Genomic DNA, 15,524 nt, shown 5'->3' with positions numbered 1-15,524 from the left:
GTTTTCTGCCTTGATGATTTAACACTGTCAGTGGGATGTTGAGGTCTCTATTATTGTGTAGTTATTTAAGTCTCTTTGCAGGTATCTAAGAACTTGTTTTATAAATTTGGGTGCTTCAATGTTGGGTGCATATATATTTATGATAGTTAAGTCTTCTTGTTGAATTGAACCCTTTATCATTATTTAATGCCCTTCTTTGTCCTTTTTGATCATTGTTGGTTTAAAGTCTCTTTTATCTGATATAAGAATAGCAACCCCTGCTCTTTTCTGTTTTCTCTTTGCATGATAGCTCTTTCTCCATCCCTTTACTTTGAACCAATGGGTATTGCTCATGTGAGATAGGTGTCTTGAAGATAGCAGACAATTGAGTCTTGCTTCTTTATCCAACTTGTGTGGCCTTTGAACTGCACATGGGAACTCCATACTTGAGCCTTGTTTAGATAACGAGACCCTGGTCCTCAAGCCTCATGTAGTAAAGGGATGAGACTTTGGGGGTGAGTGTATTTTACATGTGAGAGAAACGTAGGTAATTAGAGGCCAGAGGGTGTGTTGCAATATGTCATAGAACACCTGCTTTTGGAGTCAAGTCACGGTGCTAGAGGAAGACCCATGGAGAAGCCCACAGAGAGAAACAATGGACCCCTTTCCTCCACCCCAAAAGCTCCACTGAGTTCTCCACCCACAGTCAGCACTAACTTGCCAACCAAGTGAATGAGCCCGTTAGGAAGGTTTGACTTCTCCTGTCCCAGATGAGCTTCTTAGCTAACACCACGTGGAGTGACAAGACAAAAAAGAGGGCACTGTGATGGTTAATTTTGTGTGTCAATTTGGATGGGCCATAGTGCCCAGCTATTTGGTCAAACATTATTCTGGATGTTTCTGTGAAGGTATTTTTTGGATGAGATTAACATTTAAATCAATAGACTTTAAGTAAAGCAGATTACCCTCCATAATGTGCATATCCAATCAGTTGAAAGTTTTGATGAAGAAGGACTGAGCTCCCCATAAGAAGAGGGAATTCTGCCAGCAGACTGCCTTTAGACTCAAGCTGCAACTGTTCCCTAGGTCTCCAGTTTTCTGGCCTAACCTGCAGATTTTGGACTTACCAAGCCTTCACAATCACATGAGCTAATCACATGAGTTAATTCCTTAAAATAAATATCTCTCTGTCTAGATAGATAGATATCCATATGAATACATATATGTATATGTGTATATATGTGCGTGTGTGTGTGTGTGTGTGTATGTGTATATGTATCCTGTGGGTTCTGTTTTTCTAGAGAACTGGGACTAATACTGGCAGAGCAAGGGCAGCATTTCCCAGAGCAAGCTCCATGGAATACTAGTTTTGGACAAATGCTATTAAGTCCTCTGCTATTTTTAAAAAATGGTTTCGGCCGGGCGCGGTGGCTCAAGCCTGTAATCCCAGCACTTTGGGAGGCCGAGATGGGCGGATCACGAGGTCAGGAGATCAAGACCATCCTGGCTAACATGGTGAAACCCCGTGGTCTACTAAAAATTACAAAAAACTAGGCCGGCGACCCTGGCGCGGCGTGCCTGTAGTCCCAGGCTACTCGGGGGAGCTGAGGCAGGAGAATGGCGTGCAAACCCGGGAGGCACAGAGCTTGCGCCCAGTGAGCTGAGATCCGGGGCCACTGCCACTCCAGCTCGCGGCGACAGAGCAAGACTCCATACTCCAAAAAAAAAAAAAAAAAAAAAAATGGTTCATGGTCAATCATGTTTGGGGACACCCTTTGTCAAATAATGCTTAAAAGGTCTCTATGCTACAGAACTTCTCACCATTTGATCATGGATCTTATTCTGTGTAGCACTTCTGGTGCCTTGGAGAAGGCTAGTCTGGGCTTATTGCAAGCTTCCTGACATCAAATCTCTATTTTCTTTTAAAAGTAGATCACCCTGGCCAGTTCCCCCTCTTTTAGAGTGTCTCATTTATAGCAGAAAAGGGGGTCTCCCTCTTGGAAAAGTGGTGCATCACCTTGGGCTCTTCTCCCAGAGCAGTGCTGTGGGCCCACCAGGGCTGTGAGCTGAGAGCTGGAGCTCCACTGCAGCCTCCCCCAGCTCCTGAAGTTTGCTTGTCCTGGGAGAGAGTTCAAACTACTTGGTTAGACATTCTAGAAGAGGGCCAATGAATTACTATTTATGTGCTATCAGCTGGTAAGGTATGTTAATTAGATGCAAATGTACACATTAGTGTAAGTTGAAAGCTTACACTGGAAACTTCTTTGCTCAGGGTCACTGCCTCTGCCCCCTATTGGTAGGGCAAAGGAGCAAGGAACTGAAGATGTCTCACAGCCCGCTGTGGAGGTCAGAGGACTCCAGAAACTGCTCTTTGCTCTTCTGACCACAGGTTACTCATCTTCCTAGATCCTATTTTGGGGACTTGAGGAATGAACAGCCAGAAGGATATTTGGCCATTACAGAGGCAGGACAGCACTCAAATCACCTCCTCCAGGAAGTATTTCCTGATCTATTCCTTCCCTGCCTGCCCTCCTCTTTATCTCCAGGCTGAGAGATGTTTGGGTCCTCTGTATTCTGTAGCCACTGTGTGCTTACCATCATCATAGAGTCAGAGGCTTCATTGTCTGTCTCCACTAGTAGACCCTGAGCTCCTGAGAATGTGCTTTGGTGTCTTTCTTCTCTTTATCCCCAACACCAAAGATGGTGCTTAGTATAATACAGGATGTTCAGACACTGGTGGATTGAATTGAGTTTTTCATATGTGGTTAGTTCAATTCAGAAGAAAGTGTGGTTATTTTGATTGGGATTAGTCTTTGCCTTTGGATCTGCTAAGCAAATTTAATATGTAAATAGGACTCAGGTGAAGAGATGTTAAGTACTCTTTTAAAAAATCTTTTCCAAGAGATTTGGCAGCCTCTATTTGATAAATACTTGGTTAATTTCAAATGAATTAAATGTATTTATTCAAGTAGATTCAATAGGACTAATCTCTAGTAGGCAAAATTCTGTTAATTCTTCTTTTCTTGTATAACCTTAGAAGCAATTCACTTTGATTTCATTTCCCTTCTTTCCTTCCTTCCCTTCTACCTTCCTTCCTTTTTCTTTGTAAGTTTCATTACTCAAGCTTCCCACTCATCCAGATGGGCCTTTGCTCCCATAATTAAAAGACTGAGTAAGCATTGGGAAGTAACTAGTGGTCATGTGTCTTGGCTTTACTTCTGCATGGCTTCGATGTTGCGATCAGCTCTGTCACACCGGATCTATCAGTTAGCTCTCTGCTGCTCACAGGGTTGCCCATGCAACAGCAGCATCAGCATTCCCTGGGAACCTGTTAGAAATGTAGACTCTTAGGCCCAGAATCTCAGATCCAGGCTCAGGGATCACCCAGACTGTTTGATCCCTGGGTGAGTCACGAACATACATGTTTGAGAAGCAGAGTTTTAACTAACCTGAACAATGACTCTGCCCAGGCCCATACTTTGTAGAGGATGTGGTAACTGAACCAGGAATAGAATATTTCCCTTTTTGCAGTTTATCAGTACTAATTCACCTACACCTTTGCTGGATTTACACACTAAACAGGTTTCCTTGCTTATCCAACCCGCAACTCCTGAAGGGGCAGCCCTACATATAATACCAGGGGCTGGTATTCTTGAGAGCTTACATTGTACCAGGCATGGCACCTTCTGCTTTATATGTGTTCTTACTCCTTACAACAGACCTGTGAGATAGGTACCATGTCTACCCTCTTGTCTGTAGACAAAAAGCTGAGGTTTAGAGAGGTGAAGTGGTTTGTTTGCTGCCAGCCAGCAGAGTGCTGGCCTGTAATAAGGGATCTATAATTGAGGGCTATTAGCATCCTCATCCTATTTCTGGGGACAGGGTGATCCAGATTTAAATGGCTACAGAACAGTCCAGTTGACTGGCAGATTGCATTGTGGTGGTAATTTCCTGCTTTCAACCCTTTGTGAGCTCTAGAATGGCATTCCCCTACTCAGGGCTGAGGGCCAGGGGCACTATCTCATTGCCTGGCCAGTCCCAAGGCTGCTACCTCTTCCTCTTACATGTTCTTCTCCTTCTCCTTCTCCTTCCTCTCTTTCTCATTTTTCTCCTTCTTCTACTCCTCCCATTTTTGCTCCTCTTCCATCTCCTTCTCTTACTCTTTCTTGTCTTCCCCCACCTTCTTCTATTCCTCCTCCTTCCCTTCCCTCCATTTTTTTTATCTTCCTTCTTAGCTCAACTCCTCGTTCTTCCTTCCCTCTCCTTCCCACTTTTCTCCTAGGGTTCCAGGTAGAGAATGTAGATGATGATGATGGCAATGGTGATTTTGATGTTATCATTTAGCCAGCCTGGATTTCTAGTTTCTTATCATCTTCCCCTCTGGTGGGAAGGAGGTCATTCAGTGTAAGAATTTGAAGGTCTGCTGTGAAAGGCAATCATTATTAGACAGAAAAGACTGGTTTGTTTTACATATTTAGAAACTATGTTTGGGAGAAGGGAGAAACATAAAGGGTTAAAAAAAACTGACGGAAATGAGGCAGGAGAGGAGAGAGAGAAAGACTAGAAAGAAGGGGCTTGAGGAAGCTCCTCAGATACTTATTGTGATTGATCCGAAAGGCAATTAGTTCAGATGTGTTTGGCACCATCCTCTCTACTTGGGGTGTGTTTGTCATCAGCCACCGGGAAGCCACTGTCAGGTGAAGCATGTGCTGGCAAGCCCTTCCAGCCACTGAAGGATATGATGGGGCAGTTACATTATTGTTGTTATTCATATCAGCTGACCAGTTCCCCAGCTCCCTCCTTGAGTCTTGTGCTTGTTAAATTTTTTACAGACACAATCTGTATACCCCATAAGTTGGGCAGCATAAGAAACTAAAGCTTACGTGTTCTCTATTCGTCTGCTGTATAATTGGGCCTGGAAAATACTTAACTAGGTCTTTGGGAGTAATTTATCATTTGCTGTCCTCTGTGTATAAGCTGAACTGCTGATTGAGGATTAAAGGAGCATGATCATTGATTTAATTAATTTATAGACTACTTGGTGGGGGGCAATATACATACACATGAAGTCAAGGGCTAATTAACCCTACAAGAATATAAGAGACACTAAAAATTACTATGACTAAATGCCCAATTGATGGCAGAAATGTAAGAGATACACGATCCATTAAAAGTTATTTATTAGAATTGCAGATATCACCAAAAGATGGGCAAGATACATTTAATACATTTGCAAATAAACGTGTATCACCTATAACCCATTCTCAGACTAAGAACGACAAATTCTAAATATCTGCAGGTCAAATGTAACTCAATACTGTTTTATAAAATTCAGTATTTCTTTAAATAGGATTATCTTTTTCTAGAAGCAATCACAAGGCCTAAGAAGATTTGCAGCAATGGAAAGGATTTTGTTTTCTCCCCTGTAATGAACAGATTAAAAGCTTAATCCCAAGGTCTGTCTCTGTGTCCAAGTGTAATTGTGGAATGAGTCATTCTGAATGGGTTTTTTCATATGCACTCCGAACTGTAAGGCATTTAGGGGAAAGCATCAAAGTTTTGAAAGACAATAAAAGAGATAATTTTCAGCAAACCTTGTGACCCTGAGAGGGATGCCCAAGATGAATAATTTTCAGTATCAGGCTCCTAAGGAAACACTGATTTTACTTCAGGACACTTGAGGCCTGGATTGCCTTGTGATGAGTTTCAGAAGGGCATCCACTCCTATATTCCTAGTTACTGACCTGTCAGATGCTGGCTTTGCAAAGATCCTCATGAGTCCTTTGGCTCACCAAAGCCAGGCCTATCCTGCAGGTCAGCATGAAGCAATGTGAAAAAATGGTCCATCCAATTCCTGAGTCTATTCCCGAGAAGCAAAGCTTACAGCTAATGGGAAATTGATTTATTATCAGTGCTTAAAAGAGAAGAATTTAAAACTTTCTTCGGGTTCAGAAGAGTGAACACTTGAAATAAGACCTGTTTGGACATTGCATGGGTGAAGTGATGCTCTAAAGAAGTTGAGGCTCAATTTGAGGAAAATCAGGACAGATGACCTTCAGAGCAAGAAACAAAGCACACCCTTCATCTTTACCTTTGTGCATGGAGGGGAAAGGTTGACTATGTGGGATGATGGCTAGTTGACAGGCCTGCTGTTTTTCACTCAACAGACGTTTAGCTCATATTTATCAAGCAAGTATGTGCAGCAAGGACTGAGGGAAGCAGCCCGGCTTTAGTGGTTAAGAGCATGAGCTCTGGAGCCAGACTGCCTGGGCTCAAATTCCAGTCTAGCACTTGCTAGCTGTGTGGTGTTGAATGGTTTTTCTTAATCTCCCTGGGTCTCAATTTCCTCATCTGCAAAACGATGATCATAGTACCTATTGAGAGGGTTTGTTATAAAGCTTAGATGGATTAATATTTATTAAGTGTTTAACACACTGCCTGATGACACGTATTAAGTGCTCAACAAATGCTAGTTGCTAAGGTTGATAGGTGCTATGTCAGACGCAAAGATAAATCCAGAAGAGGGAGATAGCTAGGTACAGACATTATACACAAATGATGTCCAGATAAGAATGTCGGGTTTTAATTGCTTTTTTCCCTGTCTTGTGTCTATGTTCCATTCAGAAAGTAATAGAAGGGGAGTAGAGGACTCTCCCCTGAACTGGGGCCTAAGAGAAGGTATAGGGAACTCAGGGAGAGGCTCCTCCTTGGGGAATTCTTTTCTGCAGATTCATCCAGTTCAGCAAGCATGAATCCTGGGGCCCCACTAATTCAAGGAGGAGTTAGATTGGCAGATGTTTATTGAACCAGGGCTATAATCAAGGAAGCTGGCTGGTTGCTACAGGAATGGAGGAACAAACATTTACTGAAAGCCCCTTGTGCAGGCATTATATGAGGCATTTTCCATGAATTATTGTACTTACAAGTGGCACCATCCCTAAAAGGTAGGCATTCTCATTTTTACCCTATTTTCAGGTGAAAAAAATCGAAGGTAGGTGATTTGTCTAAGCTCACACACAAGGGACTGAGCCTCAATTCTACCCCAGAACAGTCTTCTTTCTGAGCTTATTCACTTGCTGTGGTGTTTCCCAGGTTGTGTACAAGACTCAGTTCATGTACTCAAAGAACTTACAGTCTGGCAAAAATATCACAGATGCAAACTCCATACAATTTCTTCCTCCATTGAATGGTCAGTAATATGTATAGAGAGATTTCTTCCTTTTCTATACAATCTTAGCATTTTTTTTTTTTTTTCTTTTTTTAGATGGGATCTCACTCTGTCGCCTAGGCTGGAGTGCAGTGGCACGATCTTACCTCACTGCAACCTCCACCTCCCAGACTCAAGCGATTCTCCCACCTCCGCCTCCCAAGTAGTGGGACCATCGGTGCACACCACTATGCCTGGCTAATTTTTTTTTTTTTTTTTGTATTTTTGGTAGAGATGAGATTTCACCATGTTGCCCAGGCTGGTCTCAAACTCCTGAACTCAAGTGATGCGCCCACATCAGCCTTCCAAAGCACTGGGATTACAAGTGTGAGCTACAGTGCCTGGCCTCTTAGCACTTTTGAACCACTTAACAGGATGTTTGGACTGACTCTTTAAATTCAATAAAAATAACAAAAACATTAACTGCCATTACTGAGTATCTTGAATGTGGCCAAGAACTTTATATGATGATCTCATTTAATCCTCGCAGCAAATGATCCTAAGTTTACCCACAGAGCAAGTGAGGCCCAGGAAGGTTTAGTAATTTGCCCAGGACTGTACATCATAAAAGTGGTAGGCCCGAGCTTCAAAGCCAGGCTATTTCCACCCAGAGTATGAGCTCTTAACGACTAAGCTATGATGTCAGAAGGGCCGTGTCATTCCTGTTTGCCTTGTACATGCAGTTGTTCCTCATTGTTCACAGTAGCAATTATGTTCTATAAAGATGTCTTGAGCACTGAATTTACAAACACCAAACCATTTTTCCTAGGGAAGACATGATTAGATTCCTGCAGGCCTCTAGTCATAACATTTTTGTCAATTGATGAATACATAACCTTGTCTTTTGCGTGTTTCTGTTTAAAGACATCTTAATTAATATTATGTATAGTGTTCATTAACATTGAGCCCTTGGCCAATAACACAAGCCTGACTTATGGTGTCGGTATGGTCTCTAACCAACATATGGTCCATAGAGACCAAATATGGTCTCTAACCATATTTTCTCTGTGAAGCACATCACAGCCTTCCTGCCCTTAGAAACACTAGACAGCCCTTTAGCACTGTGGCTGGGACCATTTCAAACAGAGGAATCACCAACAAAATGCACAAAAATGTAAAAAGCATGACATTGAATATACTGCAAAAAGGACACTGCTTACAGGATTAGCTGAAACAAGGAGGCAGGGCATCACCTTGCTCAGCCTCAGCCAGGAATGTGCACCGAGGGGAGCTCAAATTTTTCATCCTTCTCTGCATGTCTGTCGATGATCTTAAAAGTGCTGGATCGATTTTAGGATTACACATCAATTTTAGCAAGTAAGCAAATTCTCAAATATGAAATCTGTAAAAAAAATGAGACTCTACTATACTCCTCACCTTTTAAAAGATTACATTTAGGAGAGGCAGAGCAAGACGGTAGAATAAAAGGCTCCATGGATCCTCTCCCCAACAAGGATACCAATTTAACAACTATATACACAGAAAAAACACCTTCATAATATGCAAAAATCAGGTGAGCCCTCATAGTACCTGGTTTTAACTTCATATTGCTGAAAAAGGCACTGAAGAGATAGAAAAAAAGGTCCTGAATCGCCGACGCCACCGCTTCCCCATCCCTGGCAGCTGTGACCTGGTGCAAAGAGTATCTCTGAGTGCTGGAGGAGGGAGAGTATAGCAATTTTGAGGCACTGAACCCAGGGCTGTCCTGTTAGAGTGGAAATGAAAACCAGACCAAACCCAGCTGATGCTTAAACCAGCCCTACTCAGTAGTCCAAACGTGAGTGCCTGCAAACCTTGCCTCCAAGGGCCAAAGGACTCTCAGTCTCTAAATAAACTTGAAAAGCAGTCTAGGCCATAAGGGCAGCAACTCTTAGAAGAGTCCTACTCCTGAACTGGCCCAGAGACAGTAGAGTAGGGGGACAGGTGACCTACTGAGGCACCTGCTGGGGTAGCCAAGGGAGTGCTGGCATCACCCTTTCCCTAACCCCAGGCTGCGTAGCTCATGGCTCCAAAAGAGACCCCTTCCTTTCACTTGAGGAGAGGAGAGGGAAGAGTGGAGAGGACTTTGTCTTGCATCCTGTTTACCATATCAGCCACAGCAGGATAGGGCACTGGTCAGAGTTGTGAAGCCCCATTTCCAGGCCCTAGCTACCGGATGACATTTCTAGACACACCCTGGGCCAGAAGGAAACCTGATGCCTTAAAGGAAAGGCCCCAGTTCCAGTAGCATTCTTCACCTGCTAACTGAAGAGCCCTCGGGCCTTGAGTAACAAGCAGCGATACCCAGGTACTGCATCAAGTGCCTTGGGTGAACCTCTGAGACTTGCTGGCTTCAGGTGAGACTCAGCATATTACCAGCTGTGGTGACTACAGGGCAAAACTCCTTCTGCTTGAGAAAAGCAGAGGGAAAAGTAAAAGGGACTTTATCTTACACCTTAGGTACCAGCATGGCCACAGAGGGATAGAGCACGAAGCAGACTCTTGGAGTCCCTGATTCCAGAACTGAACTCTTGGATGGCATATCTGGATCTGCCCTGGGCCAAAGGGGAGCCCACTGCTCTAAAGGGTGAGTCCCAGCCCAGGCAGCATGCACCATAGCTAACTTAAGAGCCCTTGGGCCTTAAGAGAACATTGGTGGTAATCTGGCAGTACTCTGTGGCTTGTAGTTATGGGGAGGTTCCTCTGACTTTGGAAAGGGGAGGGAAGAATGGGAAGGACTACATCTCATGGTTTGAGTGCCAGCTCAGCTGCAGTACAATAGAACACCAGGTAAACTTATAAGATTTTGACTGTAGCCCCTGACTCCCAGACCAAACCCAGCTGATGCCTGCCAAGGGAGGGAGCATTTAAACCAGCCCTACCCAGTAGTCCAAACGTTGAGTGCCTGCAAACCCTGCCTCCTAGGGCCAAAGTGCTCGCAGTCTCTAAATGAACTTGAAAAGCAGTCTAGGCCATAAGGACAGCAACTCTTAGAAGAGTCCTACTCCTGAACTGGCCCAGAGATCTCTGGACCCACTTGAGCCCTGAGGGAACACTCCACCCTGAAGGGAAGGACACAGTCCTGGGTGGTTTTTGCCATCTGCTGATTGTAGAGCCCCAGGGCCTTGAGAGAAGATAGGCAGTAGCCAGGGAGTGGCTACAGCAGGCCTTGGGTGACACCCAGTGCTATGTTGGTTTCAGGTCTGACCCAGTACACCAATAGTGGTGGTGGCAATAGGTGTGCTTGTGTTACTCTACCTTCAGCTTTAGGTGGCTCAGAACAGAGGGAGAGAGACTCCATTTGTTTGGGAGAAAGTAAGGGAAGAGAACAAGAATCTCTGCCTAGTAGTCCAGAGAATTCTGCCAGATCTGGTCTAAGATCATCAAGGTAGTACCTCTATGACTCTGCAAGAACCACAGTGTTACTGGGCTTGGGGTGCTTCCTAAAGCTGATACAGCTTAGATCACAACACCCAAGTCCTTTCAAATATCTGGAAAGTCTTCCCAGGAAGGATGGTTACCAGAAAGCCCAGACACTGAAGACTGCAATAAATACCTAACTCTTCAATGCCCAGACACCAAAGAACATCTACTAGCATCAACACCATCCAAGAAAGCATGACCTCACCAAATGAACTAAATAAGACACCAAGGACCAATCCTAGAGAAACAAAAATATGTGACCTTTCAGACAGAAATCAAAATAGCTGTTTTGAAGAAACTCAGAGAATTTCAAGATAACACAGGGAAGGAATTCTGAATTCTGCCAGATAAATTTAACAAAGAGGCTGGGCATGGTGGCTCATGCCTGTAATCCCAGCACTCTGTGAAGCAGATAGGTAGGTCACTTAAGGCCAGAAGTTCGAGACCAGCCTGGCCAATATGGTAAAACCCTATTTCTACTAAAAATACAAAACAAAACAAAACAAAACCAGGCAGGGTAACACATGCCTGTAATTCCAGCTACTAGGGAAGCTGAGACATGAGAATTACTTGAATCCAGGAGGCAGAGGTTGCAATGAACTGAGACTGCACCACTGCAGTCCAGCCTGGGTAACAGAGTAAGACTCCGTCTCAAAAATAATAATAATAGTAGTAATTAACAAAGAGATTGAAATAATTAAAAAACATCAAGCAGAAAATTCTGGAGCTGGAAAATGCAACTGACATACTGAAGAATGCATTGGAGTCCTTTAATAGCAGAATTGATCAAGCAGAAGAAAGAATTAATGAGCTTGAAGACAGGCTATTTGAAAATACATAGTCAGAGGAGACCAAAAAAAGAATAAAAAACAAGGAAGCACACTTACAGAATCAAGAAAATAGCCTCAAAATGACGTATTTAAGAGTTATTGGCCTTAAAGAGGAGGTAGAGAAAGATAGGGGTAGAAAGTTTATTCAAAGGGATATAACAAGTTTAAATACATGCGTGCCCAATACCGGAACACCCAGCAAGTATTATTAGAGCTAAAGAGACAGAGAGGCCCCAATACAATAACAGCTGGAGACTTCAATACCCTACTTTCACTATTGGACAGATCTTCCAGATAGAAAACCAACAAAGAAATACTGGACTTAATCTGCTCTATAGACCAAATGAATCTAATAGATATTTACAGAACATTTCATCCAACAAATGCAGAATTCACATTCTTTTCCTCAGAACATGAATCATTCTCAAAGATAGACCATTTGATAGGTCACAAAACAAGTCTTAAAACATTCAAAAAAATTGAATATCAAGCACCTTATCTGACCACAATGGAATAAAAGATGCTGGAAAACTGGTTATTCATATGCAGAAGATTGAAACTAGACCACCTATTTCTCACTATATACAAAAATCAAATCAAAACAGATAAAAGACTTAAATCTAAGACCTCAAAAGATGAAATTACTTGAAGAAAACATTGGGCAAAATATCCAGGACATTGGTCTGGGCAAAAATTTATTGAGCAATACCCCACAAGCACAGATGATCAAAGTAAACTGGACAAGTAAGATCACATCAAGTTAAAAAAAAAAAAAAAAAAAGCTTCTGCACAGTAAAGGCTATAGTTAACAAAGTGAAGAGACAACCCACAAAATGGGTGAAAATATTTGCAAACTACCCATCTCTCAGAGATTAATCACCAGAATATATAAGGAGCTCGAATAACTCTGTAGGAAAAAATAACCATAATCTGATTTTAAAATGGTCAAAAGATTTGAATAGACATTTCTCAAAACAAGACATACGAATGGCAAACAGGCATATGAAAATGTGCTCAACATCTTTGATCATCAGAGAAATACAAATCAAAACTACATTGAGACATCATCAGGCAATAACAAATGCTGGCAAGGATGCAGAGAAATGGGAACCCTCACACTGTTGGTGGGAATGTAAATTAGTACAATCACTATGGAGAACAGTTTGACGGCTCCTCAAAAACTAAAAATAGAGTTACCATATGATACAGCAATCCTACTGCTGATTATCTACTCAAAAGAAAGGAAATCAGTATATGAAAGAAATATCTGCACTTCCACGTTTGTTGCAGCAGCGGTTTGGTTCTGGGATGGCTGCAGCAGCTCCTAAGGTTTTTATTACACACAGTAGGAAAGAGAATCTGGGATCTAGTATTCCCAGCAGAAGTCCTGTGCTTCCCTCTGACTGCTCTGGCTTAGGTCATCTGTCTGACTGAACTGTCTCTGTGTTCCTGGGATAGAATGAGCTGAGTGGTTTACACTGCACCTTAGACTTGGGGATGGAGGTCAAGTACACAGACTAAATGGCCCAGAATTGGGTCAAGAGGTAGTTTCCTAAAGGAAATTCCAAAAGTGGTGATTAGGAAAGAGGGAGGAATAGATGCTAGGAAACAATAGATGATAAGCCCATCTACACCGTAAGTGATTTGGTTATCACAACTGGGGCAATTTTATTGAAAAGTAATTCATATAGTAGCATGAATCTTGAGGTTTGCCTTCATCTCCATACTGGGAGACTGAAAGTTGTTCCCAGAAGATCTAAATCAATGTCTAAAATGTGACAGCTGCCATGTGAGGTGGCTCATGCCTGTAATCCCAACACTTTGGGAGGCTGAGGCAGGTGGATTACCTGAGGTCGGGAGATCGAGACCAGCCTGACCAACATGGAGAAATCCTGTCTCTACTAAAAATACAAAATTAGCCAGATGTGGTGGTGCATGCCTATAATCCCAGCTACTCGGGAGGCTGAGGCAGGAGAATCGCTTGAACCCAGGAGGTGGAGGTTTCAATAAGCCGAGATGGTACCATTGTACTCCAGCCTGGGCAACAAGAGCAAAACTCCGTATCAAAACAAATAAATAAATAAAATAAAATAAAATAAAATGTGACAGCTCAGGTAAGAATATACCTGGTTAAGGCACGAAAATAAATACCAAGTTGGAATTATGTATTACTCTTACACTTCTAGGTCATTTCTAGTGAGTTTGTCTTACCTAGAGGGTAAGCAAGGAGGAGTAGTCTTGTTTTTACCTTAAGGGGACGAGATGGTCAAGACAATAGAGATTCCCTTTCCTGGAGATGTTTGCCACAGGCTTTTACATTAGACAAACAGGGCAGAGTAAGAAGCAAGAAGTAGGGAAAATGAACAGAGGGCAGAGAAATAATGTCACATTGATTCAAGTGACACAGTGTTAAGGGATTCCACAAATAACTCAAGCAAATTGATCATTAAGAAATTTTAAATACTACTTAAATTAATCCAGAATGCCGAAACCCTGGGAGGTTCCAAAAGAGTAGGTGAGGCAAGGTGAGGTAGGAAGCAGGTGAGGAGGTAGCATGGTGGGGACCACAAAGACCATCTGAGATGGTGGTTGGGAAGCAACAGTAGAGAGGAGAGAAAGAGAGATGGAGTGAGAAAGAGGGAGGGAGAGAGAGAGAGACTTGGAGGGTCAGGTTCCATAATATGGAAGACACACAGATGGGAAGACAGGCAGAGGCACCCAGTTACAGAGTAGAATTAGAGACAAAGATTTGAGTTTGAGAGGCTCCTGGAGGGCAGAGAGCCTGGCCTGTTCGTCGCTGTAGGCCCATTTCCTGCTGCGGGGCATAGTTGTTGTGGCATTTGCAGCATTGACTGAATGAAAACCAAGGCAAAGGAGACAAGCAGAGAAGGATGACAGAGCTGGAGGGGAGACACAAGGGTCGGAGATGTGCAGTGGTTCAGGTGGAAGATCAAATGCAATAAAAGAAAACAGGTAATTACATTGGGAGGAAAGTCAATTTTGTGGGTGTCCATGTGTAAAAAGTAAAGTAGAGGTTCCTTTTCAAAGACTTTCCTTCGCATCTAATTAGGAATAAATAGTAACTTCTCTTAGAAGCAAAATTTATTGAAAGACCTGTGCTAACATTCTTAAATATCTGCTGGCCATAATAAGGAAATCAATGTACTTTATGTTCTTAGCTCCCACAATTTAGCTTAAATATTTGCCCTAACATGCTTATACTGGTCCAAGCAAGCATTAGGTCATAGCCTGTTCCTCTTCCTTATTTAAAAGCGTTTTTACCTTTCTCAGCATTCCACAAATTACTTCCTCCTTCCTTTGTTCCCTTCTACCTTTGCCTCTTTTAAAAAGTTCTAAGTTGCTAGCCAATCGGGACAAATACAGAATGTGAGGTCCCGTTCCAGCCAATGGAAACTGGACACAGCAGTAGGGTGAGCGCAGCAGGTTATAAATGACCCTGTTTCCCTTGTTCAGTGTACTCTTGTGGCAAAACTGCTGGCAAGTGTACCCTTTCTGCAGGAAGTAAAAATGGCCTTACTAAATAAATGACATTTATGTTCAAGTGCTATTTCTTTACGGCACCGAGGAACAAACATTTCAAACACATTCTAAAGAAGCCTCTTATGATATGGAAAACCAAGGTAGTGTAATTTTGAAAAGGACTAGCTTCAAGTTAAAAGTAATAAATACTTATTTTAAAGCATTTATTTATTTATTTTTATTCTCCCATAGGTTATCAGGGAATAGATGGTTTTTGGTTACATGAGTAAGTTCTTTAGTGGTGATTTGTGAGATTTTGGTGCACCTGTCACCTGAGCAGTATACACTGCACCCTATTTGTAGTCTTTTATTCCTCACTCCCCTTTCATCCTTCCCCCCAAGTCCCCAAAGTCCATTGTATCATTCTTACGCCTTTGGGTCCTCATAGCTTAGCTCCCACATATCAGTGAGAACATACAATTTTGTTTTCCATTCCTGAGTTACTTCACTTAGAATAATAGTCTCTAGTCTCATCCAGGTTGCTGCAAATGCCGTTAACTCATTCCTTTTATGGCTGAGCAGTATTCCATCACATGTATATATCACAGTTCTTTTTTTTTTTTTTT

Source organism: Rhinopithecus bieti, unplaced genomic scaffold (assembly GCF_001698545.2).
Source record: "Rhinopithecus bieti isolate Rb0 unplaced genomic scaffold, ASM169854v2 scaffold_9581, whole genome shotgun sequence".
Lineage (NCBI taxonomy): Eukaryota > Metazoa > Chordata > Mammalia > Primates > Cercopithecidae > Rhinopithecus > Rhinopithecus bieti.
This window is presented reverse-complemented; position numbering follows the sequence as displayed.